Source organism: Myotis daubentonii, chromosome 2 (genome assembly GCF_963259705.1).
Source record: "Myotis daubentonii chromosome 2, mMyoDau2.1, whole genome shotgun sequence".
Classification (NCBI taxonomy): Eukaryota; Metazoa; Chordata; class Mammalia; order Chiroptera; family Vespertilionidae; genus Myotis; species Myotis daubentonii.
In genome coordinates this window covers 152566264-152592651 of record NC_081841.1, presented here as the reverse complement: position 1 = coordinate 152592651, position 26388 = coordinate 152566264, and the positions used below count along the sequence as shown (strand labels likewise).

The 26388-nt window shown below is 40.4% G+C and overlaps 1 pseudogene; it reads right to left on the bottom strand.

The window, feature by feature from the left end:
• The window catches only part of LOC132226726 (14-3-3 protein theta-like), a 62788-nt pseudogene extending 48704 nt beyond the window's left edge, over positions 1–14084 (bottom strand).
• Positions 14085–26388: the final 12304 nt, after the last annotated feature.

The window sequence follows — 26388 nt, the reverse complement described above, 5'->3', positions numbered from 1 at the left end:
TATATTTACTGTTCAGAAAAGTTTTTTTGCTTTTGTTGTTGTTGTTGTTGTGGTTGTTAATCCTCACCTGAGGATACTTTTCCATTGATTTTCAGAGAGAGGGGAAGGAAGGAGGAGGTACAGGGACAGAGACATGATGTAAGAGAGACACAGCCATTGATTGCCTCCCGCACACTTCCCGGCCAGGGCCAGGGATTGAGCCTGCAACCCAGGTACATATCTTTGACCAAAATCAAACTTGGGGCCCTCTGCATGAGAGCCAACACTATCCACTGAGCCAAACTGGCTAAGGCTCAGAAAAGTATTTATTATATTTGCAGGTACAGAGTTTATTCATTCATTCAATAAATGCAGTATTTATACATCTACTATCTGCCAGGTATTTTTCTAAGAACTGAGAATATATCAGTGAATCAAATCGTTTCAATGTCTTACTTTAACAGATTGTGGATTTTAGAAAAAGACTTTGGAAGTGAAAAACAAGGAAAGGAGAAAAATATATTGTGTGATAAAAATGTAAGAGGAAAAGAAAACAGCAGAAAAGAGAAAAAATAAGAATGTCAAGAACTATAAAAGGTCTGAATGGTTTTTTACCCTGTTTGCAAACCAACTTATTAGCTTGCCACAACATTATGGGCATTGATTGAAGAGATGAGACTCCTGGGTCAGAGATAAATAACATTATTACTGATGGCACAGCAAAAATCATGAGCATTAGCATGTTTGCCTCAATTCTGCTTAAACCTGAGTCCCATAAGGGCAACATTGCTCAGCTCAGATAGATGTCTGTACAGTTTGTTAACTTGCAGAAGAGGAACTCTGAGCATTATAAATCTGAATCTTTTATAATAGGTAGTAAAACACACACACATACACATACACACACACACACACACACCTGTCATTTGCTCTGAAAAAGACATGTCCATTTTTCAAGATTATTCATTACATAAACATATTAGAAAAGATAGTCTGAAACAAAGAAGACTTATTCTGTTCACAAGACAAGCAGAAATGTAATATATTCAAGTGGCTCCCCATAATATTTATTTGTTTCTATAGCACTTAGTTGAATTTTTTCATGAACAGTGAAAACTGTTCTTGGCTAGTCTCAATAATGTGGCCAACAGAGGCTGAGATCAGATCTATTTTAGTTGTCTCACGTAGCACTTAATTTGGGCTACCCTCTAAAGGACTCCAAGCACCAGAACCTCTCAAAGGGAAGTCCACCAAGGAATGACATGTAGGCTCATCTGAGGGCTACATGATCTACTGGAAATGTATCCTAAACATTTGAAAGTTCTTTATTACCACTCTAAGGTCCATGCCACCATGGTTTTAGAAAGAAAATAAATTAATTCCAGAGATTGGTTCCAAATAAAAAGCACAATTCCAGAGGTCTATAGAAAGAAAATATTGGTTGCATTTATGGGGCCTTGAAAATTTTACCTACATCTGCTAAGAGGTACAAGTCAACAGTGCCTCCAACATGGGACTCTCAGCTGACTAGTGGTACCTGGGGTTCCAATCAGTTGAACGATTGAGTCTAGTTCTTGTTTTTGGAGGACTTACCTAAGGTAGTTATTCCTACCTCTCTAACTTGTTTAAATCAACAGCCAAATGACATTCATTCAGCCCATGAAAAGATTGAGAACGTGCAAAGTGGATGTGAGTGGAAAAGATATCCTAAGTTGTTGACAGCCGCCATTTGTGGCAGAGGGGCAGGATCTGGGGCCATCATGTTTTGTTTCCAAGTACCATATGATTTCATTTATATGTGTAATCTAATGAAGAAGATAAACTAACAAAGTGGAGACAGACTCATGGATACAGAGAATATTTTGGTGATTGCCAGAGGGAAGGGGAGTGGAGGGAGGTAAAGAGGGTAAAAGGGAGATAAATGGCGATAGAAGGAGACTTGTCTTGGGGTGATAAAAACAATACAGTATACGAACCTGAAATGTATATAATTTTATTTATCAATGTCACCCCCATAAATTCAATAAAAATTGAATTAAAAGAAAAATTGTGATCAGATTTGGATTATGGCAGGGTTATTTTTTTTTCTTTACTGGCAGAAGGGTTTAGCATTACAAATATATCCACAAATAGCCCCAGGAAAATTTATGTGAAGAGCAGATATCAGACATTATCACCTACCTCGGTTGTAAAAGTTTGATAACAATAAAATTATGGCTGATAGAACTGAGGCTTCTGACTTGCCAACTAATGGGCCATCATCTGTATAGTGAGATCTTAGCATCTCAGAGATAGAGATATTCATGCTAATTTCTGACTGACAAACTTGAGGAAAATGTTCCAAAGAAATTTGTCTCACTAACATTTCTCTCCATAAAGATCTTCATTATCAAGACACTACTCTCTGGTACCATGAGGTGCAAACATGTAATTCAGTAATTTCTACTATATACTCAGATGCAGAAGCAATAGTAGTGTAGGGGATCTCAGAGATGCAATATGGCTACAGCAGGTAAAGGCATCTGTGAAATATTGGACTTTCTGTTTACCTTCTCTGGTGTTTAACTCTCCTTATCCTCAAGTTGGCTGACTACCCAGTAAACTGGAATGCTACCCAAAGATAAACATCAGGTCCCAATAGGAGGTTAATGAATGTATAGAGTATGGATAACTGCCTGATGATATATGTTAACTTAGAAATGCATTGTTCTTTCTGGTGGTCTACATGACTACCCACCATGTGGCTTACTATTAATCTTCAATAAGCATCTGGTTTGGCTGTGTACGTAAGTTCTTCCTATTAGAGCTCATATAAATTTAAATCAGGCTCGATGTCAGTTATTTGGATCAATCCTGAGTCTAGGACTTTTGGGGTTTCCTCCAACAATAGTATATAGATTTTGTCTATAGAACCTCACACAGAGTCATGTTAATGCCTTCTCCACTATGAAATTTCCCATCCATTGAAGTTGGGCACCCATACCCCATGGTTCCAGACAGGATTGTAACATTGGTGTCTGCATGAAATAGAGGCATACAAATGCATTTCCTTGTCTCACCAAAGTAACTCAGAATACACACACAGGTGTGCATAATTTTCAGTTCTCATTGTGGACAATGTGTCTTTGGCTTACCTATAATCATCTCTCTCTTTAAAGTATGTTAGATCAGGGTAAGAGAAAGAGAAGTGGTCAGGGGTGCAAAGAGTGGTTCCTTACAGGAAATCAAGGCTTTGACTTACAGTGGCATTCTAAGACTCTATGAACAAAGCCTAATGAAGAAAAATAGTTAATGGTCCAGTTTCAGTATTACAAAGCATGGGGAAAAATAAAATTGAAGCAAATAGAAACTAAATTAATAACTGGTATGGGCCACAGTTTTGACTTCTCACCTTCTATATATGCCATTATTCAAACCAAATAAGGCATAGCTATTCCTCTTTCAAGTATAGTTTCATCTTCTTTCTAAAATAGGAATACAGAGTCTCAAAAATAATTGTATCCATCTTACAGTATATCAGTTACTCAACTTCTGGCAAAAGTACTACTGAACATAGATAACAAAATGTTCAGTAGTACTTTGACAGAAATTTAAGTATAATAAGAATAACTTGTGAAGTCAACTTCCAATAAATTGTACATATAATAAAAATGGAAAGAAACAAAGAGAATAAATAAAATTTTATATATGCACACACACTTTATAAATATGTATACTATAGGCCCAGTGCATAAAAATTCATACACTGGAGGGGGGGGGGTCCCTCAGCCTGGCCTGCCCCCTCTCACAGTCTGGGAGCCCTCAGGGGTGGGAGGTGACCCGGTGATCAGGGGAAGGTGATGTCCCATCACACCTCTGCTGCTGCCACTGTCGGCAGTGCAAGCCTTGGCCAGCACTGGTTACCTGAGCCTTGGGCAGCTGACATCTGAGGCTTGCTTGTGCCTCGGGTGTTGGCTGGGCAGCTGCCATCCAAGGCTTGCCTGCACCTCAGGCTGGCCCGAGGTGTCTGGGCAGCCGCCATTCGAGGCTTGCCTGAGTCTCGGGCCAGCCCTGGGTTGTTGGGGAGCTGAGAGGATTGGGGGACTCAGGACGCAGGCGCTCCAGTGGCGCTGAGGGGACTGGACGCCATAATCTTGTGGTTGTGGGCACTGCCATATTTGAGGGCATGGCAGTAATTAACATATTTCCTCCTTATTGGCTGTGGGTGCCACCACATTTGGGGACGGGTAAGTCAATTAGCATATTCCCTCCTTATTGGTTGAGGGTGCTGCCATCTTAGCGATGGAGTCGGGGCCAATTAGCATATTGTCTCTTTATTAGATAGGATATACATATATGTACACATATTACATACTAGAGGCCCGGTGCCTGAAAATTATGACTGCGCCTGGGAGATATGGCCTAAGCTGGCAGTCAGACATCCTTCTGGCAGCCTCAGACCCTGCTTCCTGGGAGCAGGACTAAGCCATTAGTCGGAAATCCTTAGTGCTGCCACAGAGGCAGGAGAAGCACCCTTCATCCTCACTGTGCTGGCCAGCCATGAGCCAGCTTCTGGCTGAGCAGCGCATCCCCTGTGGCAGTGCACTGACAATCAGGGGGCAGCTCCTGCATTGAGTGCCTGCTTCCTGGTGGTCAGTGAATGTCATAGCGACCAGTTGTTCCCAACTGTTCCGCCATTAGGTTCAATTTGCATATTATCCTTTTATTATATAGGACTAGAGGCTCAGTGCAAAAAAATTTGTGCACTCAGGGGCGTCCCTCAGCCCGGCCTGTGCCCTCTTGCAGTCTGGGACCCCTTGGAGGATGTCCACCTGCTGGTTTAGGCCTGCTCCCTGGGGGATCGGGCCCAAGCTGGCAGTCAGACATCCTTCTGGCAGCCCAGCAGCCATTGGGGGATGTCCACTTACCAGCAGGGATCAGAACTAAGCTGCAGTCAGACATCCTTAGTGCTTCTGTTGAGGCAGGAGAGGATCCTGCCACCACCGCTGTACTGGCAGCCATCAGCCTGGCTTGTGGCTGAGCAGAGCTCCCACTGTGGGAGCACACTGACCACCAGGGGACAGCTCCTGTATTGAGCATCTGCCCCCTGGTGGTCAGTGTGTGTCATGGTGACCAGTCATTCCCAGTCGTTCTTCTGTTAGGGTCAGTTTGCATATTACCCTTTTATTATATAGGATAGAGGCCTGGTGCATGGGTGGGGGCCGGCTGGTTTGCCCTGAATGGTGTCCCGGATCAGGGTAGGGGTCCCACTGGGGTGCCTGGCTAGCCTGGGTGAGGGGCTGATGGGTGTTTGCAGGCTGGTCACTCCCCCTTCAGGGTGGGGGTCCCCACTGGGTGCCTGGCCAGCCTGGGTGAGGGGCTGATGGCTGTTTGCAGGCTGGTCAAACCTCCCCCCCCAGTGGGGACCCTCACCCCATGGAGGTTTGGCCAGCCTAGGAAAGGGGTTGATGGCTGTTTTCGGTCTGGTCACACCCCCTTTAGGGTGGGGGGTCCCCACTGGGGTGCCTGGCCAGTCTGGGTGAGGGGCTGAGGGCCGTTTTCAGGCTGGCCAAGTCCCCCCGGTGATGGAAGCTTCCAGCCTCTCCTTTTTTTCTTTTTTATTTATATGGAAAGCAGTAATCCAATTTATCCTGGGTAACTAAAATCAATTGTTCTAACCAGTAGAAGAATCCCATTTTTTGAGATATTGATTTAGTTGTACAAGGATCCACAAATGACAAAGTGTTCATCTCATCTTCTAATTTACTGGAACCATTGTTGTATACTTTAGTGGAGCCATTTACTCAAATGAGAACTAAGACCTCCAAACTATCAGAAGTAAAAGTCCTTGGTATAGGAATCAAAACCTTAGTAAGTGGTTTAAGGAATGATAGAGGATTCATCTCTTGATCCCCAGATCCATTTGTTTTGGCTATGGGGGAGATAGCATCATATTATAGCCTTTTATCAAAAGCATATTTTTACTTTATGACTCAAAACCTCATCTATTCAGAGTGTTGGTTCCTGAAAGGTGCCATAACTGAGTCTTACTGAGGACATCCTTTCAGATGGTTGTAATGGAATTTGCATTAAGACCAGCTAATTTGATGAGAGCAATCTCTTTGCTGTTCTTCCTTTGGTGTAAAAATAATTTCTCCATTAGAAATTGTGTTCTGTATAGTATCATGATGATGCATAGGCGCTCTGTATGTCCACAGATGATGATGCCTGCAAAAGTGTTGCAAGCAAAGAAGGCGAAACCATGTCCAGAATGTGTCTACTCCAGCGAAGGCAAATCTCTGCCTCTTGCTGGTGGGAGATATCCAATCTAATCAATCTGTTACCAGATGGCAGGGCTGGTTCTCCATATCCTGGACTCAGCATTGGACTCTGCTATTGGCAGACCAGTAGCTGAACAGTACTGCTAAGGGGAAGTCTTTGTACTGGAGCTCATTAATAGACTCTTCTCTGTTATCAGGGCCACTTTGTTTATGGACCAATTAAGCAAACACTAACGTATTTGGGGAAAGAGTATGACTCCCATGCACAAAGCATATTATTTGTTTATCTGATTACTGTATAACTCCCTCTGATTCAGTGGATGCCCTTTGGTGGTAATTAAAATATCTTTAAATTGTGAGTCTATTCTGAGTGGTTTAGCCATATATTATTTTTACATTTAAATGTGGCATAAGTTGTCTTAAACTAAAAAAAAAAACAAAAAACAAAAACAAACACACACACACACACACACACAAAATGATAAAACACACACTTACCATGCTTTTTGCTCCAATGTACAGCAACTTTTCTTCACCTTAAGGTGAAATGGGAGATATCTTGGCATGTTACAGATCACCAAATCCTCAGAAATTTCATTTAGGTAGCAAAGCCACATTTTTTTAATGTTTATCCCCTACCATCTATTTTAAGGGTTGAACAACTTTTTCTTTAAAGGACAAATATAATCATTATTTTAGGACTTGTGGTAGATATGTCTATCAAAACTCTATGGTTGTGGTATAAAAATAACTAGAGATATTACCTAAACAAATTAGCATGACTCTGTTTTAATAAAACTTTATTTATGAATGATTTAACTAGCAGATTGTAGTAAAAGTATCCTCTGGGTTGAGAGGGGTTAGTGAGGGACGACCAAATGACTGAATAAGCAGGCTGCGTGGGGCGACCAGGCTGGCAGGGGGTTAGTGAGGGATGACCAAATGACTGAACAAACGGGCTCTGTGGGGCAACCAGGCCGGCAGGGTGGGCAGTGAAGGGCGATCAGGACAGCGGGGGGGGGGGGGGCAGTTAGGGGTGACCAGCCAGGCAGGCAGGTGAGCAATTAGGAGCCAGCAGTCCAGGATTGTGAGAGGGATGTCTGACAGCCGGGGATAAGACCTAAACCAGCAGTTGGACATCCCCCAAGGGGTCCTGGATTGTAGGGTTGTGCAGACTGGGCTGAGGGACCTCCCTTCCTGCACGAATTTCATGCACCGGGCCTCTAGTACTAAGATATTTAAGATATCCCTACTTTCTACTCATTAAATATAATCAAAGTAATGGAATTAGTGATAAGTAGTGTGATGATTTTTAGAATGTGAAAAGGATCAAACTATTGGCAGATAATATTATTGCAGATAAAAGAATTTACGTAGCCCTGAGAAAAAACTATGAAGCTGTGTTGTTGGTTCTACTAGGTAAGAAAAAATTCTTCTAATAAACTTTGCCTATTGATATAGAGAAAATAGTATCAGTCAAGTCAATAGCTACATATCAAATGCCAGGAGCCATGGTGTTTTACCCAAGATACTACATCAAACTAGCAGTTGCAACTAAAACTAAAACTAGATTAACATTTAAAATAATAAAATTATTATTGAAGTACAGCCTGATTCTTTGCAGGATAAACAGGTGACATAAATGGACTTTGGAAGAAGTAACCACCAATGATTTTTCTTAATACATCTATTATGACATTAAAACCTGTAGTTCCACCAAGAATGTGACTTGCTTCTGTTAACTATCTTGGTAGGGAGGGAACCTTAGTAGGAATCTAATGGTAACAGAAGGTGTTTGAGATGGAACTTGAGGAGAATGAGCATTGGCAAGTGGCTGAGAAGAAACAGAAGGCATGATACTTTCACTGTAAGGACGGCTGAGAAATCCCAGAGTCCCAAAGCTCAGTTTTGCTGGAGTCCAAATTTTCATTCTAACTTTCAGGGCCCCCTTTTTCTCCTAATCCACACACTATTTGTCACATGAGAAATTTGGTGGGGTGGTGAATTTAGTTGGTATTGTATTTCTGCTGCACACAATTGCATTTTCTGCTTATTTTTAGCAATATCTGTTCTGTAGATATATGAAATCGATTATTCTATGGCTACCATGGAAGCTCTTTCATTTTAGAACTGAATTTAAACTGCGAGTTAAGACTGAAGTTTTCTTTCTCTAAGGGATGCAGTGTATTTAAAAGAACTCATGTAGTATCACAGTCAGACAGTTCCCCGTCATTAACCTCTGTAGCAGGCAAGTGGAACAGCCTCTAGGGCTCTCAAGACACTTGTTTCAGTGAGAATTTTATCACAGTCACCCACATGCAACAACCTGATAAATTAGAAGCCACTGCATGCTATGGATCACTACATCTCGGTGACCATTGGGAGGAGCTCAGCACCACGTTGAAACCAAATCCAATCCCAGTGTAGAGAGCCTGGCTCCTGGGAGCACTCCCAGTGTCCATTCTATATAAGTCAGATCTCATATCAGGAGACAGAAAATGCTCATAATTTGGAACAGGGAATTTTAATATAAAGAGTGTTTAACAAGACAAAGGCGCTTGACCACTAAAAGAGGTAAGAAAATACTCAAAGAGATCCAAATTAGCAAATGCAAGCATGAAACTACTATCTATTGAGTAAGGGAGAATGATGAAAACAAGAAGATCGATGCCCAAAGATTGAGATTCAAATCTCTTTGAAGAGGGTTTGACAAACACAGAAATTAACAAACAAGCAAAGAAACAAAATAAAAACACAAACAAAAACTCCTACTGGTGTCAAAGCAAGTTCCCTGAGAATGCAAGCTGGAGTTATGCTGTAGAAGGCACCTTCAGTGGCCACAGGTATGAGCATGTAACCGAATCCAGATTCTGCTGCCTCCACAAAGAAAGCCAAACTTGTGAGACAGGTGCTGGTAAAGGAAAGAGGTCTAGGAGATTTTTGCCAATCCTCAAAAACCCATTTCTCTCCCTCAGTGCAGGCTGGGATTATTATCATAGAGAAGAGTGAAAACAAACAAAGAGACCAAGAGGTGGAGGGTGGGAAACCCCCTCTTCCAGGAGTACAAAGAAGGAAGGCTGAGGAAGAATCACTACCCATGGTCTCCTCTCCTCATTTCAGCATTATCTTTCAGAATTTTTAGGATTTTTTTAATCTTTATTGTAGAAAGTATTACATATGTTCCCCTTTTCCCCCCATTGACCCCTTCTAGCTGGCCCTTCCCCCTGCCCCAGGCCTTCACCACCTTCATTGTCTGTGTCCATGGGTTATGCATATATGCATACAAGTTCTTTGGTTGATCACTTCCAACCCACCCATCCACCTCTGCCTTCCGTCTGATATTCCACAGTCTGTTCTATGTTCCTAAGTCTCTGGATCTATTTTGTTCATCAGTTTATTTTGTTCATTAGATTCTATATATGAGTAAGATCATGTAATACTTGTCTCTGACTGGCTTATTTCACTTATCATAATATTCTCCAGGTTCCTCCATGCTGTCTCAAAGGGTAAGAGTTTCTTCTTTTGTACTGCTGCATAGTATTCCCTGATGTAAATGTACCACAGCTTTTTTAGCCACTCATCTACTGATGGGCACTTGGGCTGTTTCCAGACCTTAGCTATTGTAAATTGCACTGCTATGAACATAGGGGTGCATACACTCTTTCTGATCGGTATTTTAGGTTTCTTAGAATATATTCCTAGAAGTGGGATCACTGGGTCAAATGGCAGTTACATATTTAATTTTTTGAGGAAACTCCATACTATTTTCCACAGTGGCCGCACCAGTCTGCATTCCCACCAGCAGTGCACGAGGGTTCCCTTTTCTCTACATCCTCACCAGCAAGTGTCATTTGTTGATTTGTTGATGTTAGCAATTCTGACAGGGTGTTTTAATTTCATCTCTCTGATGATCAATGACTTTGAGCATTTTTTCATATGTGCCCTGGCCATCTCTTTGTCTGTCTTGGAGAAGTATGTATTTGGGTCCTTTGCTCATTTTTTTTTAATTGGATTTTTGCCTTCCTTGTGTTAAGTTGTATATTTTGGATATTAACCCTTTATCAGATATATCATTCCCAGATATGTTTTCTCATACAGTAGGACCCCTATCATTTTGTTGATGATTACTTTTGATGTGCAGAAGCATTTTATTTTTACGTAGTCCCATTTCTTTATTTTCTTCTTAGTTTCCCTCTCCCTCGGAGATGTATCTACAAACATATTGCTATGAGAGATGTCTGAGATTTTGCTGCCTATGATTTCTTCTAGAATAGTGATGGCGAACCTATGACATGCATGTCAGAGGTGACACGTGAACTCATTTTTTTGGTTGATTTTTCTTTGTTAAATGGCATTTAAATATATAAAATAAATATCAAAAATATAAATCTTTGCTTTACTATGGTTGCAAATATCAAAAAATTTCTATATGTGACACGGCACCAGAGTTAAGTTAGAGTTTTCAAAATGCTGACACGCCGAACTCAAAAGGTTCGCCATCACTGTTCTAGGATTTGTATAGTTTCATGGATTACACTTAGGTCTTTTATCCATTTTGAGTTTATTTTGATGCATGTTGTAAGTTGGTGGTCTAGTTTTATTTTCTTTTGCATGTATCTGTCCAATATCCCAACACCTTGTCTTAACTCCATGGAGTACCCTTGCCTCATTTGTCAAATATTAATTGAGCATAATGGCTTAGGTCAATTTCTGGGGTCTCTGTTCTGTTCCATTGATCTATATGCCTATTCTTGTTCCAGTACCAGGATGTTTTGGTTACAGTGGTTCTGTAGTATAATTTAATATCTGGAATTGTGATCCCTCCAACTTTATTCCTCTTTCTCTTTGCTATGGTTATTCGGGGTCTCTTTTTTTGTTCCATATAAATGTTTAAAGTATTTGTTTTAGATCTGTGAAATATGCCATTGATATTTTAATAGGGATTGCATTGAATCTATAGATTGCTTTGGGTAGTATGGACATTTTAATGATGTTAAGTCTACCAACCCATGAATGCAGTATATTACTTCACTTGTTTATATCTTCCTCTATGTCTTTTTTCAATGTTCTTGTTTTTCTAATACAAGTCTTTTACTTCCTTTGTTAAGATTATTCCTAAGTATGTAATTTTTTTGTTGTAATGGTAAATGGGATTCTGAGAATTCATTATTGGTGTATAAAAATGACATCGATTTCTGGATGTTAATTTTGTATCCTGCTACATTGCCAAATTTATATATTAAATCAATTAGTTTTGGGTGGAGTCTTTAGGGTTTCTATGTACAATATCATGTCATCTGCATGACAGTTTCACTTCCCCTTTCCTATTTGGATGGTACCCCGGCTTTTTTTTCACTTCCATTTGCATTGAAATGCTACCCTAAGCATGCTTTTTTTATTCTCTATGCAAAGAATTAGTTAACAATGTTAGTTTGAGATGGTATGGAGGTGAAAATACTTTTCCAATGATTTTAAAATACTCTAAATCAGATGTCAATAAATATAAGTCTCAAAGACTATGACCAGAATATAAGAGGCTACCAAAATTTCCAAACACTGATGAAATGAATGAATCACTCAGGATTTGCACTTGAAACGGTAACTGAGGTGTGTATTATTATCGGAAATTATATTAGCAAAAATAATTTCTGCCTGTTTTAAACTTTTTCTAATATTTGAAACAATATTGGATGGGGTTGATCTTAAATGTGAATGAATTGGCCATTCCACTTGCTCATTCTTTCTTTTAACCAACAGGTTTATGATTATTTATTTGCTTGAGGTAGAAGATATAAGAATCTTCAAGACCCAGTTCATACTCCCAAGAATATATCAATCTATTTTGTTGAAATAATTTCAGTACTTTTTGTGTTTAGTTAACCAGATATTTTTTCTTGTTTTTTAAGAATAAACCTTTAAAAAAATGCACCTGCATAAACACACACACAACAATGAGCTTGTAATTGTTAAATTTCTTTGACACCTAGCATATTTTCACCTTTATTTCATAAATTTTTATTAATTTTAAATTGTAGAGTTTGTTTGATTTGTAAGCATTTTTTTCCTAATTTTTTTACCTTGTTCCTTTTCAGAGTATGTCAAATTTCATAAGTATGGATTTTGTCTATGATCAAACTCTACTGGCATGGCTGAGACATACTAAATTCCTTTATAACTTTATAAATTCTGTTGTTTTTTTCTATTTGTAGTTTATCTGGGGAGATACAGATAACATTTATGATCTTTACTTGCTCATATGAGAATTGCTGCTGTTAAAATACCCTGAATACAGCATTTCAAATTAAGCCAAAAATGATTTGCCCCATGCTGTTCTCATCTTGTGTGAGACTTAAACAAGAAACAACTGTGAAATAAAAGCTACTAGTAATGCCCAGAAAACTGAAGTGAAACATAAAGAAACTCAACCATGACTGGATAGTACATTTTCTTTCCCCATGCTTCTGCTAAATGAAAAAAAGATGATAATGTGTGACATAAAATTGCTAGAGGTCACAAAACAGATAGATTTTAATTCTAAATATAGTAAGAATTCATAAAATGGCTCATTTCTCTAGTATTTTGGTCTTTATATAATTGAGCAATGATGCACTAATGTTGCATTACATGCTAAACATTGAATGTGATATTCTTTAAAACTAATAGAAACACTTTCTGAAAAATGAAAATTTTTACCATATGTGTCAGTATTAGAGGAATAGTTTGATATTTTGTTTGTTTCTATCAAAATCACTATATACTTAATGCAGAAGATCAAAGACACTAGTTTTTAGAAAAATATTTTTCCAAATCTTTGACTGCTAGAGGGGTCATTTTCTTAACAAGTTTTTCTCTATTTTTAGGTTTTTAATGACTCCAGCCACTGTTGTCATGTTAATGCAGCACGTGATGGAATAGAAAGAATCTGAATGCATCTCAAACCAACCACAAGTTCATTCATAGTTCTCTTAAGTTACATGCAGCACGATGAAAATTATTAATTTATGTAAAATCATTAGTTCCATTTATAACATTACCCTACTTAATAGAATTAAACAAAATTATCAATTAATTGTACTATCACCGAAGGTGTCTTTTGGAAGGGTCATAAGTAATTAGTAAAAAGTGAAAAGATCTATTTATGCTCACATATGATCTCCAATGTGGGAATACAATGGTATTTGAAGCATGTCTCAACTGAGAATTTATATATTAACTAGTGGCCTAGTGCACAGATTTGTGCACATTGAAAGGAAATTAATTAGAAGAAATATTTTAATATCTCTATCTGCCCTTTCTCTATAATAGAAGTGTCAGCCAAATTCACGATCGACAATGACAGATCAAAACACACACGTGCGAATGGTGCCAGGGAGAGCTTTATATGTATCATGCATGTGCAAGTCAACTTAGCCTTTTATATATGTAGAACTAGAGGCCCGGTGCATGAAATTTGGGGTGAGGGATGTCCCTCAGCCTGGCCTGCGCCCTCTTGCAATCCAAGACCCCTCAGATAGGGTCCCTAGGTCTGGTCAGCAATCGGGGCCTAGCGGGGCTTTCCTTCCCCTGGCTGTCGGCAGCTGGCCCTGCCCGGCCGCTGCCACTGCTTGCCATCTGTGCAGTGCTTCTACCCCTCCCCCACCACCAGTCACCTCCCTCTGCAGACGACAGGCATGGGGTGTGATAGCTTGGCTGGCCTGGTCCTCCCTCTGTGGGGTGATCGCTGGCCAGCCCCACAGACCCACCACAGTATTGTTGGCTGGTGGTCTGGGCCTCCCTCTATGGGGTGATCGATCATGGGGCCCCCAATCAATCACTCCACTGAGGGAGGCCCCACATACCCGCCATAGTGCCACCAGAAAGGTGGCCTGGGCCTCCCTCTGTGGGGTGATCAATTATGGGGCTCTGCGATCAATTGCCCAGCATAGGGAGGCCCCACCCACCTGGCTAGGGCTCCACAATCAATCACCACACAGAGGGTGGCCTGGGCCTCCCACTTTGGGACAATTGATCACGGAGCCTCCCCCCTCATCAATCACCCCACAGAGGGTGGCCTGGGCCTCCCTCTGCAGGGCAATTGTGGGGTGATGACGGGGCCCCCCAACCAATCACATCACAGCCATCTTGGGTGGCCAGCACCAGTGCATGTCATAGCGTGGTCATTCAGAAGGTGGTCCAGACGGTTGTTCTGCTGTTCGGTTGTTTGGTCGATTTGCATATTACGCTTTTGTTACTATAGATCAACTTGCTTAATTAGACCTGCTTTCTGATGCAGCTAAACTTTTTCCAGCCCAGTGAAGCACCCCAACTTCTCTTTCAGGTAATTTTCAGCAACACAGCAATAAATATCAACACGAAGCAGGTTATTATTATAGAGCACACAGGGAGAACAAAGGTAAAATATTTAACTGAAGCAGTATTTGACTATATTCTGCGCAGTGTGATAACCTGAAGTCTTTTCAAGGTCCACCATTTCTTACTTCCTTTCAGTCAGGTCAAGTCTCTAAACTTTCTGAATCTCCATTTTCCAGCTAATGAAAAGAAAATAGGATTCCACTCAATCTCCTATCTACCTAATCCAGGACTTCTGTGAGGATCAAATGAGATGAGGCATGGGAAAAAACTTCACAGACATTTGGTTAAAGTGTGAAATGTCTACACCTGGCTATAAAGCAAGTGGTGTTCCTGGGCTGAAAAAAATGAAAGAAGGCTATTCGTTGCTAAGGAGAGGAAGCCAGGCATTGCTATGTGATGTCATTACCCAGCGCCCAAAGAGACCATTTCCAGGCTGGGCTGAACTGTGGGCTGCATTTTACACCATGGCTCTTGGCAACATTGGTTGAGATTTTGTGGGCTGTCACTCCAGGGTGGTGGCGAGGCCTGTGTCCCACTTGGGTGAAGCCAAGTGTTGCTTTGTGGGCACCAGATACACGGTGCCATTTCTTGATAAATGGCCAGTGTGTATCACAGCAGCTCCTGCATTGAGCGTCTGCCCCCTGGTGGTCAGTGTGCATCATAGCGACTGGTTGGAAGGTTGGAGGGATATTTAGCATATTAGTCTTTTATATATATAAATAGTCATGTGCTACGAATGCAATTCAGCGTAGTCCTCTAAAAATTGATTTACAGTTAAATTTATATTTAATATTCACTCTGTGATTTTCTCTTGTGGAGACCTTAGGAAATGAGACTCAAGTTGCACTTGGCCTAATGGGGCATGAAGTACACATATATATCTCTTTATGCTCTTACCTTATCATTATGTAAACCATGCATTTTTAAATTACTAATTATAATACCTAACATTTTAATATATAATAAAATGAAAATAAATGGGTATTTTATGGGATTTTTCTGTTTTTAAACATTTGTTAGCATGTGAAAATTTTAAAATTAAACACTTTTAAAAATAATATGTGACACAGGAACTGTACTTGTGTAGCTTGTCAAATGTGATTAAACTCTCTTATCAATTTCATTTTATATGCATACATGTTATTGAGTTTGAGCCTCATAGGAACTTTTTAAATTAGTATTATATGTTTAGAGGGGATACACACCAAGAAAACTTGCCTGAGTATTGGCTGTTGGTAAGTGACAAAGTCAGGATTATAAAGCAGGCTTGTTTAACTCCAAGTGCTTTATTCTTTGCACTACCAGGAAGTATTTATTATTTAAAGTTGCCTTTGAAATATTCCACAACATTCACTCAATTAAATTGTAATCACTAGCACAATACATAAAAACTATACTAGGAACCTCATTTAGTCTAACTGAAGTGGAAAAGGGGGCAAGTTTGGGAAAAATTCATACATTAACAAACACAAGTAGTCTCTCATAATCTTTAAATAGTCTTAAAGTTTTCCTCCTTATTTATGTATTTGGTTTTCGTTTTGTGATGATACTAAAATATATATAGATTATCATAGACTTGTTTCCAAATAATGTTTACAATATTGACTGAAATAATTAAATAAATAATTTTAATATGTGCTAGTATCTGTGCTAAACCATATATTTATTTCTAAGTCAAGTAAGAATGACATTGCAATTTCAAGGTTAGAAGCATTTAGAAAAAATGAGTTTTCCATCTGTATTTTTATGATGCTATCAGTTGATCTGCATCTGATACCTGTAACAGATAAAGGGTATGCCAAAATTTACACAAGAAGTAATTTTGATAGAAAACACAGGTTTATAATTAAAAATTGTAAATTTTTTTTTAATATATTTTATTGATATTTAACAGAGAGGAAGGGAGAGGAATAGAGAGTTAGAAACATCGATGAGAGAGAAACACCGATCAGCTGCCTCCTGCACACCTCCCACTGAGGATGTGCCCACAACCAAGGTACATGCCCTTGACTGGAATCGAACCTGTGACCTTTCAGTCCGCAGGCCGACGCTCTACCCACTGAGCCGAACCGGTTAGGGCGTAAATTTTTTATTGATTCATAAAGTATACAGTATAGGGTTATGTATGGAATAGCATATCGGGTAAATGGCCTCCACGGCTTTGCTGGTACATACGCACTCTTTTGTTGAAATTTTCCATGACCGTTTTGCATAAATGTGGCTGAATGTCGTTGATACAGCGCTCAATTTCCTCCTTCAAGGCATGGGTGGTTGTGGGCTTTTTGGCATAAACCTTAGACTTCAAAAAACCCCAAAGGAAAAAGTCTAATGGTGTTAAATCGCATGATTTGGGTGGCCAATTCTGATCACCAAAATGGGAAATTACACGACCAGGAAATGACTCATGCAGTAATTGAATTGTTTCTCAGGCTGTATGACATGTGGCGCCGTCTTGTTGAAACCACATATCGTCCACACCCGTATCTTGCAATTTAGGCACAAAAAACTGGATTATCATGTCGTAATAGCGAGCACCATTAACTGTTATTGCCTGAGCAGCCGCATTTTCAAAGAATGGTCCGATGATGCCTCCAGCCCCAAATCCGCACCAAACAGTGACACGTTGTGGATGCCTTTGTTTCTCAACCAGCACTCGTGGATTTTCTGAACCTCAAATGTGACAATTTTGTCGATTAACCAAGCTATCAAGATGAAAATAAGCCTCATCGAAATTCAGCCACATTTATGCAAAACAGTCATGGACAATTTCAATAAGAGTGCCTATGTGCCAGCAAAGCCTTGGAGGCCATTTACCTGATATGCTATTCCATACATAACCCTATACTGTATACTTTATGAATCAATAAAAATTTACAATTTTTAATTATAAACCTGTGTTTTCTATCAAAATTACTTCTTGCGTGAATTTTGGCACACCCTTTATAAACTGTAGAGCACATTTTCAATAAAGGGTTACAATGTAGGAAATAAACGTAAGACATTAATAATTGATCGTGCTGTTCTTTCCTCCTGGCCTGGACAAGACCTCAAAATTCTTCTCAACAAGTGGTCCAGGCAGCTACTACCAATTAATTGGAATTGGCATTTGAGTTGAAAAGATATTTACCATTCTTGCCTGGAACTCCTTTCTTAACACAGTTGCCAAACTTGTGTTTCTAACATACTATTTCCCTGCTAAAATCCTTTGTTGAATTAACATTGCTTTTAAGATAAAGAACAAACTCCTATAAATATTATAGAATGCTATTACAGTTTCTGGTCTGTGTCTTCAACCTCAATGCCAATCCTGCTCCCCCAAATACACCTCAAAACAGGAACTTGCACACATACACACACACACACACAAACACACACACACACAAGAAAAATACTCTAAAACAGACATACCATCACACACTTCTATACCCATGGACATATACAACCTGCACTCAACTCACACAATAATAAAGCTCTTCAAATAAAATCTTTCAACAGTTGCGCATATTGTGGTCTCTGTCTATTTCACTTTCCCATTAATCTCCTCCCTTTTCAAATTGTATAATTTCTACCTAGCCTTTTGAATGAATGTCTTCCTTAATTACTTGGGCTATTTAAGAGCCCAAGATGCATCTTTTATATTTTTTTATAAAAACTATTGCATTCTGTGCATACTGCTGCCAGAATATTGACTACATTGAATTTTTATTATTGGCTTTGCCCAAACCGGTTTGGCTTAGTGGATAGAGCGTCGGCTTGCGGACTGAAAGGTCCCAGGTTTGATTCCGGTCAAGGGCATGTACCTAGGTTACGGGCACATCCCCAGTAGATGTGCAGGAGGCAGCTGATCGATGTTTCTCTCTCATCGATGCTTCTATCTCTCTCTCTCTCCCTTCCTCTCTGTAAAAAATCAATAAAATATATTTTTAAAAAAATATTGGCTTAATCATCTGTCTAGATAGATTGAGAACAAATGGAGTAATAATTTCTTGGTTTTGGTGCATACAATGTGTGCACTACATAGTAAGCATTTAACGAGTTCTCTGTTGTATAGATTGAAACATTTTGTCTTACTATGTTATAATTAATATACTAATACACATTTATCACATAATATATGCTAGTTATTTTTATGTGTTTTGCATGCAGTACCTCACTTAATCTTCATGGCAGCCTTTGACTTAAAGACTAAATTCTAATATTTGAGATGAGAAATTAGGTGCTTTTACTCAATTTTCCCAGAAGGAGACTCTGGAATGAGAAATATTAAGCAAATAATTTTTCTAGAAAGTTTTCCCAGGAGAAATCAGTAGGAAATGGAGGAAGCAGCTTGAGAAAAGTAAAGAAACCAAGTAAGATGTAATGTCCTGCTAACTGTGGCCTTATTCCCAGAGGGAACCTCTAGAATATAAATTAGATCTTACTAGTATATTTTGTTCTCCAGGCACATGAGCTAAATGTTCCCCCTCCTGCATCAGTTATTCATTGGCTAACAATACCCCAGACAGTAGTAAGCTTCCAGGCGCATCCTGCTCTCTACCTGTAGTCAAAAAGACTTTCCAATGCAAATGGGAGTCCTCTGAATATAGTCCCTGGTATAGCAATTTGAAGCAAGTAGCACATAGATGGGTGTGGAATGAGCATAGATGCATCGAGTTCCAGGGTGTTCTGGGAGGGATACAACAGTCTCCATTACAGGTAGAGTAGGGCTAGATCAGAACCCTGAGCATCTGGTTTTCAATTCTGTGCTCTTAACTACTGTATTGTGCTGTTATACCTCCTAGATAAACTCTAAGCTAATAAATAGACAAATAATACATGCATTGCTAATATTCCCATTGAGTACTGTAGCCTAAGGTCAAATAATTCTGTTCCAAGTAGGTGGTAGTATATTTTTATTATTATTATTTTTACAAAATTCTTAAAAGCATGAGAAGTGTATCGGAACAAAGTGAACTTATTTTATGTCAATTTAACTTTTATGTTAACTTATCAGATTTGGGGTGACACAATTGATTTCACTTTTTAGTTTGTAGGCAAGGCTACAATGACTTTAAAATGTTATTGATATGATTGATCCATTTTTATGTTCCCCACAATAAAATATATAGTTTTAAAATTTGAAGACAGAACAATGAAATTCAGTCTCTCAGATGATCAATGAATTCTGACTGAGAGTTTGATTATTCTATTATTTTGGTATATATATACAATATTGCTAAGCAATTTATTTGAGTTTGAATCTTATCTTTTCAAAAATATCCTCTGGGACAACTGAAGAACAGCTTTGTTAACACTGAGCAGATTCTTGGATAGCACATTTGAAATTTGTGGTAGTATTTACAAATAAAATATCACTTTACTATGAGTGTCATGGGTAATGAATATGCTGGCTTTTTGTGTACAGCGAAAGAAATATATTTTGGTTAAAAAACACATAATTTTTGGAAGCTATAAGGTAGCATTTTTTTCATCCTTTGTTATTAAAGGGTTTCCAGAAGCCAGAGCTGAGGTTTTGAAAGACTTTTCATAACCCGATGTATTCATTGTGTATTATTGTGTAACAAATCACCCCCAAACTTAGCAGTTGAAAGCATAGACCTGTCTTAGCTTGCCGTTTCCGCAGGGCAGAAGTATGGTATCAATTCAGTTGCATAGATTTACCTAACCGTCTCTCACAAAGCTGCAGTGGAGGTGTTGTCTGGGACTGTAGTGATAGCAGGCTCCTCTGGAAGGGGAATTGCTTTCCAAGCACACTCCAATGGCTGTTGCCAGGCCTCAGGTCTTCGCCAGCTGTTGTCTAAAGACAACAGGTTCTTACCATGTAATCAGCTCCACAGAAATAAAATACAAACACTATGGTAACCTTTCTTTCTTCAAAGGAACGTAAGACATAAGGAAAGAGGTAGAGATAAAGCTGGAGATAGAGAGAGAGAGCAAGAGGCAAGGATAACCAATGTGGAAGACAAACTTTTACCAACCTAATTAGCAGAAGTGATATCTCAACACTGCTGTCATGTGTTATTCACTAATATCAGGTTAAAAAAAATAAAAAGAAGAAAGAAAAGTACGGCCTCTTTTCAAAGAAAGGAAATTTCATCAGAGCATGAATACCAGTAGACAAGGTGCAGTGGGGCCATCCGAGAGTCGGCCTGCCATTGTCTTAACCTCGGTTTCTAATGATTCACATCCTCCTACTATGCAAAATACACTATATCCCCTCTAAATTAGCTCAAAAGTCTCATTCCATTCTTACATAAATTCACATTCCAGAATCTCATCATCTAAGTCAGTCCTAGGTATGAATAAGACAACTATAGTTCCTTAAGTACAGGATCTCAAGTCCAACTTTTCCAGATCTGAGGGTCTGTGCAGGTAAACAGTTAAGCATTCTGCCTCACTGTTCTCAGCAAACACCCAACATAATATTGGGATAGGCATAGGATAGGAATTATAGGCATTCTTGTTCAAAAAGGGAACATTGAGAGGACAAAGGAAGAAACTAATTCAAAGAAACTCTGGCATCCGGTTAGGCAAATTTTGGCAGGACTTTCATTAAATCTCAAGGTTAATAAATAATTTTCCCTGGCTTTCAATTCTGACCTTGGGCCTCTTGATACCCTACCCTGAAACATCTTCCTTCCTTCCTTCCTTCCTTCCTTCCTTCCTTCCTTCCTTCCTTCCTTCCTTCCTTCCTTCCTTCCTTCCTTCCTTCCTTCCTTCCCTCCTTCCTTCCTTCCTTCCTTCTTTCTTTATTTCTTTCTTATTTCTTTCTTCTTTTTTTTTAATGAAACAAGGCATGTCTGCTGCTTGCCAGTAGAATTATGGGGTCTAAAGGTTTCTCCTAATTTTGTACTATCTTTGAGATTGACTCTCAGTTCTTGACTCTCAGGTGATGTTTTTGCATCTTATATCGCAAATCAGGATCCTAACTTTCTGCCTCAAGAAACTAGGAAAAAACAAACAAACAACTAAACCTAAAGATAACCAAAGGTAGACTATAATAAATTTTAGAGTTGAATTTAATAAACAATAAAATAGAAAACAATAAAGAAAATTAACAAAAATAATTGGTTCTTTCAAAGATCAACAACATCAGTACACCTCCCTACATATAAGTAAACACTGTACTGCTGGAGCCTGGTATGCACGTTGCCTGGTCTCAGAGACCTCAGGTCATGCACTGGTCACTTCCCTATAACACTGCATTCATGTTATATTCTAGTCTGTGGCACAGCCTGACCACTCAGTGAAAAGTGAACGAATTCCTAAGACAAATAAAATCCTATAATGCATGGACACCACAGACAACAGTGTGGTGAAGCCAGAGCAAAAGGGGGTCAGGGGCTATGTGTAGGGAGGAAAAAGGGAGGAATGGGGAAATCTGTAAGAGGGTCAACAAGAAAAATATCCTATATCTATAAAAAACCTGTACATGAATTTTCATAGCAACATTGTTCACAATAGCCAAATATTGGAAATAATCAAATTCTCCATTAAATAATGAACAGTAAATAAAATGGAATATCATCCTATCTAATAAAAGAGAAACATGGTAATTAACCGTAACTTCGCTACCCTTCCCATTGGCTAATCAGGGCGATATACAAATTAACTGCCAACCAAAATGGCAGCTGGCAGCCAGGCAGCTGAAGCGAATAGGAGGCTTGCTTGCTCCAGGGATGGAGAAAGCCAAGGTTCCCCCGCCTGCCACTGCCGGCCTCTGAGCTTATACTCTAAGAAACAATGTTACAAATATAGAAGCTAAACAATCCACAGAAACCTGCTTTCAGCCAGCCGGCCCTTGGACCTGGAGCTGAAAAAGTGTTTCAATTATAGAATCCACAAACCTGCTTTCAGCCAGCCGGGATCTCAAAGCTGGAGTTGAAACAGTGTTTCAATTATAGAACCCAAACAAACCAGATACCTGCTTTTAGCAGCGGAGGCCTAAGAGCTGGAGCCAAGCCTCAGAGCTAAAGCTGGCCCAGAATAAAAAAAAAAAAAAAAAAAAAAAAAAGGAGCGGTGGGAACTTCAGTCAACCGCCAGCCTGAAAATAGCCCTCAGCCCCTCACCCAGACTTGCCAGGCACCCCAGTGGGGACCCCCACCCTGAAGGGTGTGTGACCAGCTGCAAACAGCCATCATCCCCTCATCCAGGCTGGCCAGGCACCCTAGTGGGGACCCCCACCCTGATCCAGGACACCCTTCAGGGCAAACCAGCCGGCCCCCACCCGTGCACCAGGTCTCTATCCTATATAGTAAAAGAGTAATATGCCTCCCAGCACCCGGATCAGTGGAGCCACGAGGCCTCCCGGCACCGGGATCAGCGTGACACGGGGCAGCGCCCAAACCTCCTGATCGCCCTGCAACTCTGTGTGTGACAGGGGGTGGGGCCACAACCTCCCTATCCGTCCTGCTCTGTTCATGACAGGGGAAGGTGCCCCAACACCCTGACCAGACCTGCTCTGTGCCTGATAGGGGGGAGCTCCCCAACCCCTTGATCGCCCTGCGGCTCTGTGTAAAGCAGGATGTGGTGCCCCAACCCCCTGATAGGCCCTGCTCTGTGTATGACAGGGTGCGGCACCCCAACCCCTCCCCCCCTCCCCCACGGGCCCTGCTCTGTGTGTGATGGGGTAGAGCCATAACCTCCCCATCGGCCCTGCCCTGAGTGTGACACTGGAGACGCCCCAACCCCCTGATCGGCCCTGCTCTGTGGGTGACAGGGGGGAACTCCCCAACCCCCTGATCGACCCTGCTCTGTGTGTGACAGGCTACGGAGCCCCAACTCCCCTGATGGGCCCTGGTCTGTGCTTGACAGGGGGTGGCACCGCAACCTCCCCATCGACCCTGCCTTGAGTGTGACAGGGGGCGGTGCCCCAACCCCCCAATCAGCCCTACCCTGAGCGTGACTGAGGGTGGCATCGCAATCTCCTGATCTTTCTCTGTGCATGACAGGGGACGGCGCCCCAACTCCCCAATTGGCCCTGCTCTGAGCCTGACCAGGGGCTGCACCTAGGGATTGGGCCTGCCCTCTGCCACCCGGGAGCAGGCCTAAGCCAGCAGGTAGTTATCTCCCGAGGGTTCCCAGACTGCAAGAGGGCACAGGCCGGGCTGAGGGATCCCCCTTCCCCCCCGAGTGCACAAATTTTTGTGCACTGGGCCTCTGGTATATATATATACCTAAGCGATCAGTCTACCACTCAACCGGTTGACTGGTAGCTATGACATGCACTGACCAGCAGGTGCAGATGCTCAATGCAGGTGGTCAGTGTGCTCCCACAGCGGGAGCACTGCTCAGCTGAACCACGGGCACCAGATGCAGGGCTCATGTCTGGCCACCTCATCCTCGAGACCACAGCGGAGCGGCAGCAAGCCTACCCAGCAGTAGCAGCAGCAGGTGCAACAGAGCCAGAATGAGCAGGAGAGGCAGGCAGGAACAGCAGGTGGCATTGGACTCCTGGTTTCAGCCCCATCCCCGCAGGCCATACCGAGGAACCCCACTGGTGCATGAATCCATGCACTGGGCCTCTAGTATCTCAATAAAATTGTTACATAATAATTTTCAAACAAATATGATTTATGTTTTGAAAAAATAACTTCAATCTGTTATGATTACCTTTTTATTTTAATCCTCTTTTCTTATTAAGCAAATAAACATTTAAAACTCTTTTAATCAAGATGGCATAGTATGGAAAACAGGCTGGGAGGGAGGACTGGAGCTTCCAGAGTGGTGGGCGTGGGACGCATTCCTGGCTGCAGGAAGTTAGCCGGGGGTCTTTGGGTGCTTGGAGCCATGAATATTTCCCTTTACACCCCTGAGGGAAGTGAGGGAAGGATTTAAAGAGACTGCTGCTGCCAATACCTCATCTAAACTGTTCTCTGTGTGACTGCTCAGTTTTCACGCCTTATTTCGCAAATACTCCCCATTGCCTTCTTTCTCCTTCCATTTAATGGAGTGATGGAGACAGTACTATTGTTGAGGGAGTTTGATCTCTTGGGTCGGGGGTGGGGGAGGGTGGGAAAGGCATTCACTGGCATAAAAACAGACACATAGATCAAGGATACAGGACAGAGATCCCAGAAATATATCCATGCCTGTGTGGTCAATTAATCTATGGCAAAGAAGGCAAGAATATAGAATGGGGTAAAGAGAGGCTATTCAATAAGTGGTGTCAAAGAAAATGAACAGGTATATGCAAGCAAATGAAACTAGAGCACCTTGGTACACAATATACAATAATAAACTGAAAATGGATTGAACTTAAATGTAAGATACAAAGCCATGAATCTCCTAGAAGAAAACAGGAAGTCAAATCTCGGACATTTCTAGTCGTAATATTTTTTTGGATATATCTTCTCAGGCAAGGGAAACAAAAGAAAAAATAAATGCATGGGACTACATCAAACTAAAAAGTTTTGCACAGCAAAGGAAACCATAAAAAATGAAAAAACAATCTACCAATTGGAGAAGATATTCACCAATGATACATCTGATAAGGGGTTGATGTCCAAATTGTATAAAAACCTCATCCACTTAAAAAATGGGAAGCTCTGGCCAGTTTTCTCAGTGGTTAGAGCATCATCTTTGGACCAAAGGGTCATAGGTTCAATTCCTGGTCAAGGGTACACACCTTGGTTGCATATTCCCCAAGCCCCCGTTCGGGCACATGTGGGAGGAAACCAATTGATGTGTCTCTCTCATGTCAATGTTCTCTCTCTCTCTCTCTCTCTCTCTCTCTCTCTCTCTCTCTCTTCTCTTCCTCCCTCCCTTCCACTCTCTCTAGAATCAATGGAAAAATATCCTCAAGTGAGGATTTAAAAAAAAATGGGTGGAAGATATAAATACACATTTATCCAAAGAGAACATACTGATGGACAATAGACATATGAAAACATGCTCATGCTCAACATTCCTAATTATCAAAGAAACACAAATGAAAACTACAATGATATACCACCTCACAACTGTCAAAATAGCTAGGATGTGGAGCAAAGAAACCTTCGTGCATTGTTGGTGGGGTTGCAATTTGGTGCATCACTATGGAAAACACCATGCAAATTCCTCAAAACATTAAAAATAGAACAACCTCATTACCCAACAATTTCATTTTTGGGTATTTATCCAAAGAAATAAAAAAACACTAGTTCAAAAAATCATATGCAGTCCTATGTTTATTGAAGCATTATTTACAATAACCAAGATATGAAAGCAGTGTAAATGTCCATCAATAAAGAATTAGATAAAGATGGTGTGATACATATATAAAATGGAATATTATTTGGTCATAAAGACAGAATAAAATCTTCCATTTGTAGCAACATATTAAAATACCAACAGCGTATTTCACAAATGGTTCTCCCATTTGCAGATAGTTGGATATCTTGCTTCTTCACCTACATACCACATGAGCCAATTGCCATAATACATCTCCCCTTTTATAAACCTCTCTCTCTCTCTCTCTCTCTCTCTCTCTCTCTCTCTCTCTCTCTCTCTCTCTCTTTCTCTCTCTCTCTCTCCTATATCTCTAATCTATCTATCTATCTATCTATCTATCTATCTATCATCTATCATCTATCTAGCATGTCTATTTCTGTATCATCTATATCTATATCACCTCTATCTACTACCTATCATCTATCTTTGGTTCTGTTTCTCTGGAGAATCCTGACTAACACACGATGTAATATATGATAAACTGTTAACAATAATAACACCTACAATACTAGATAAATAAAATGAGATAAGAAAAACTGAAATTTTGGTCTGGTTGTATAAAGTCAAGATAGATTACTTATTTGA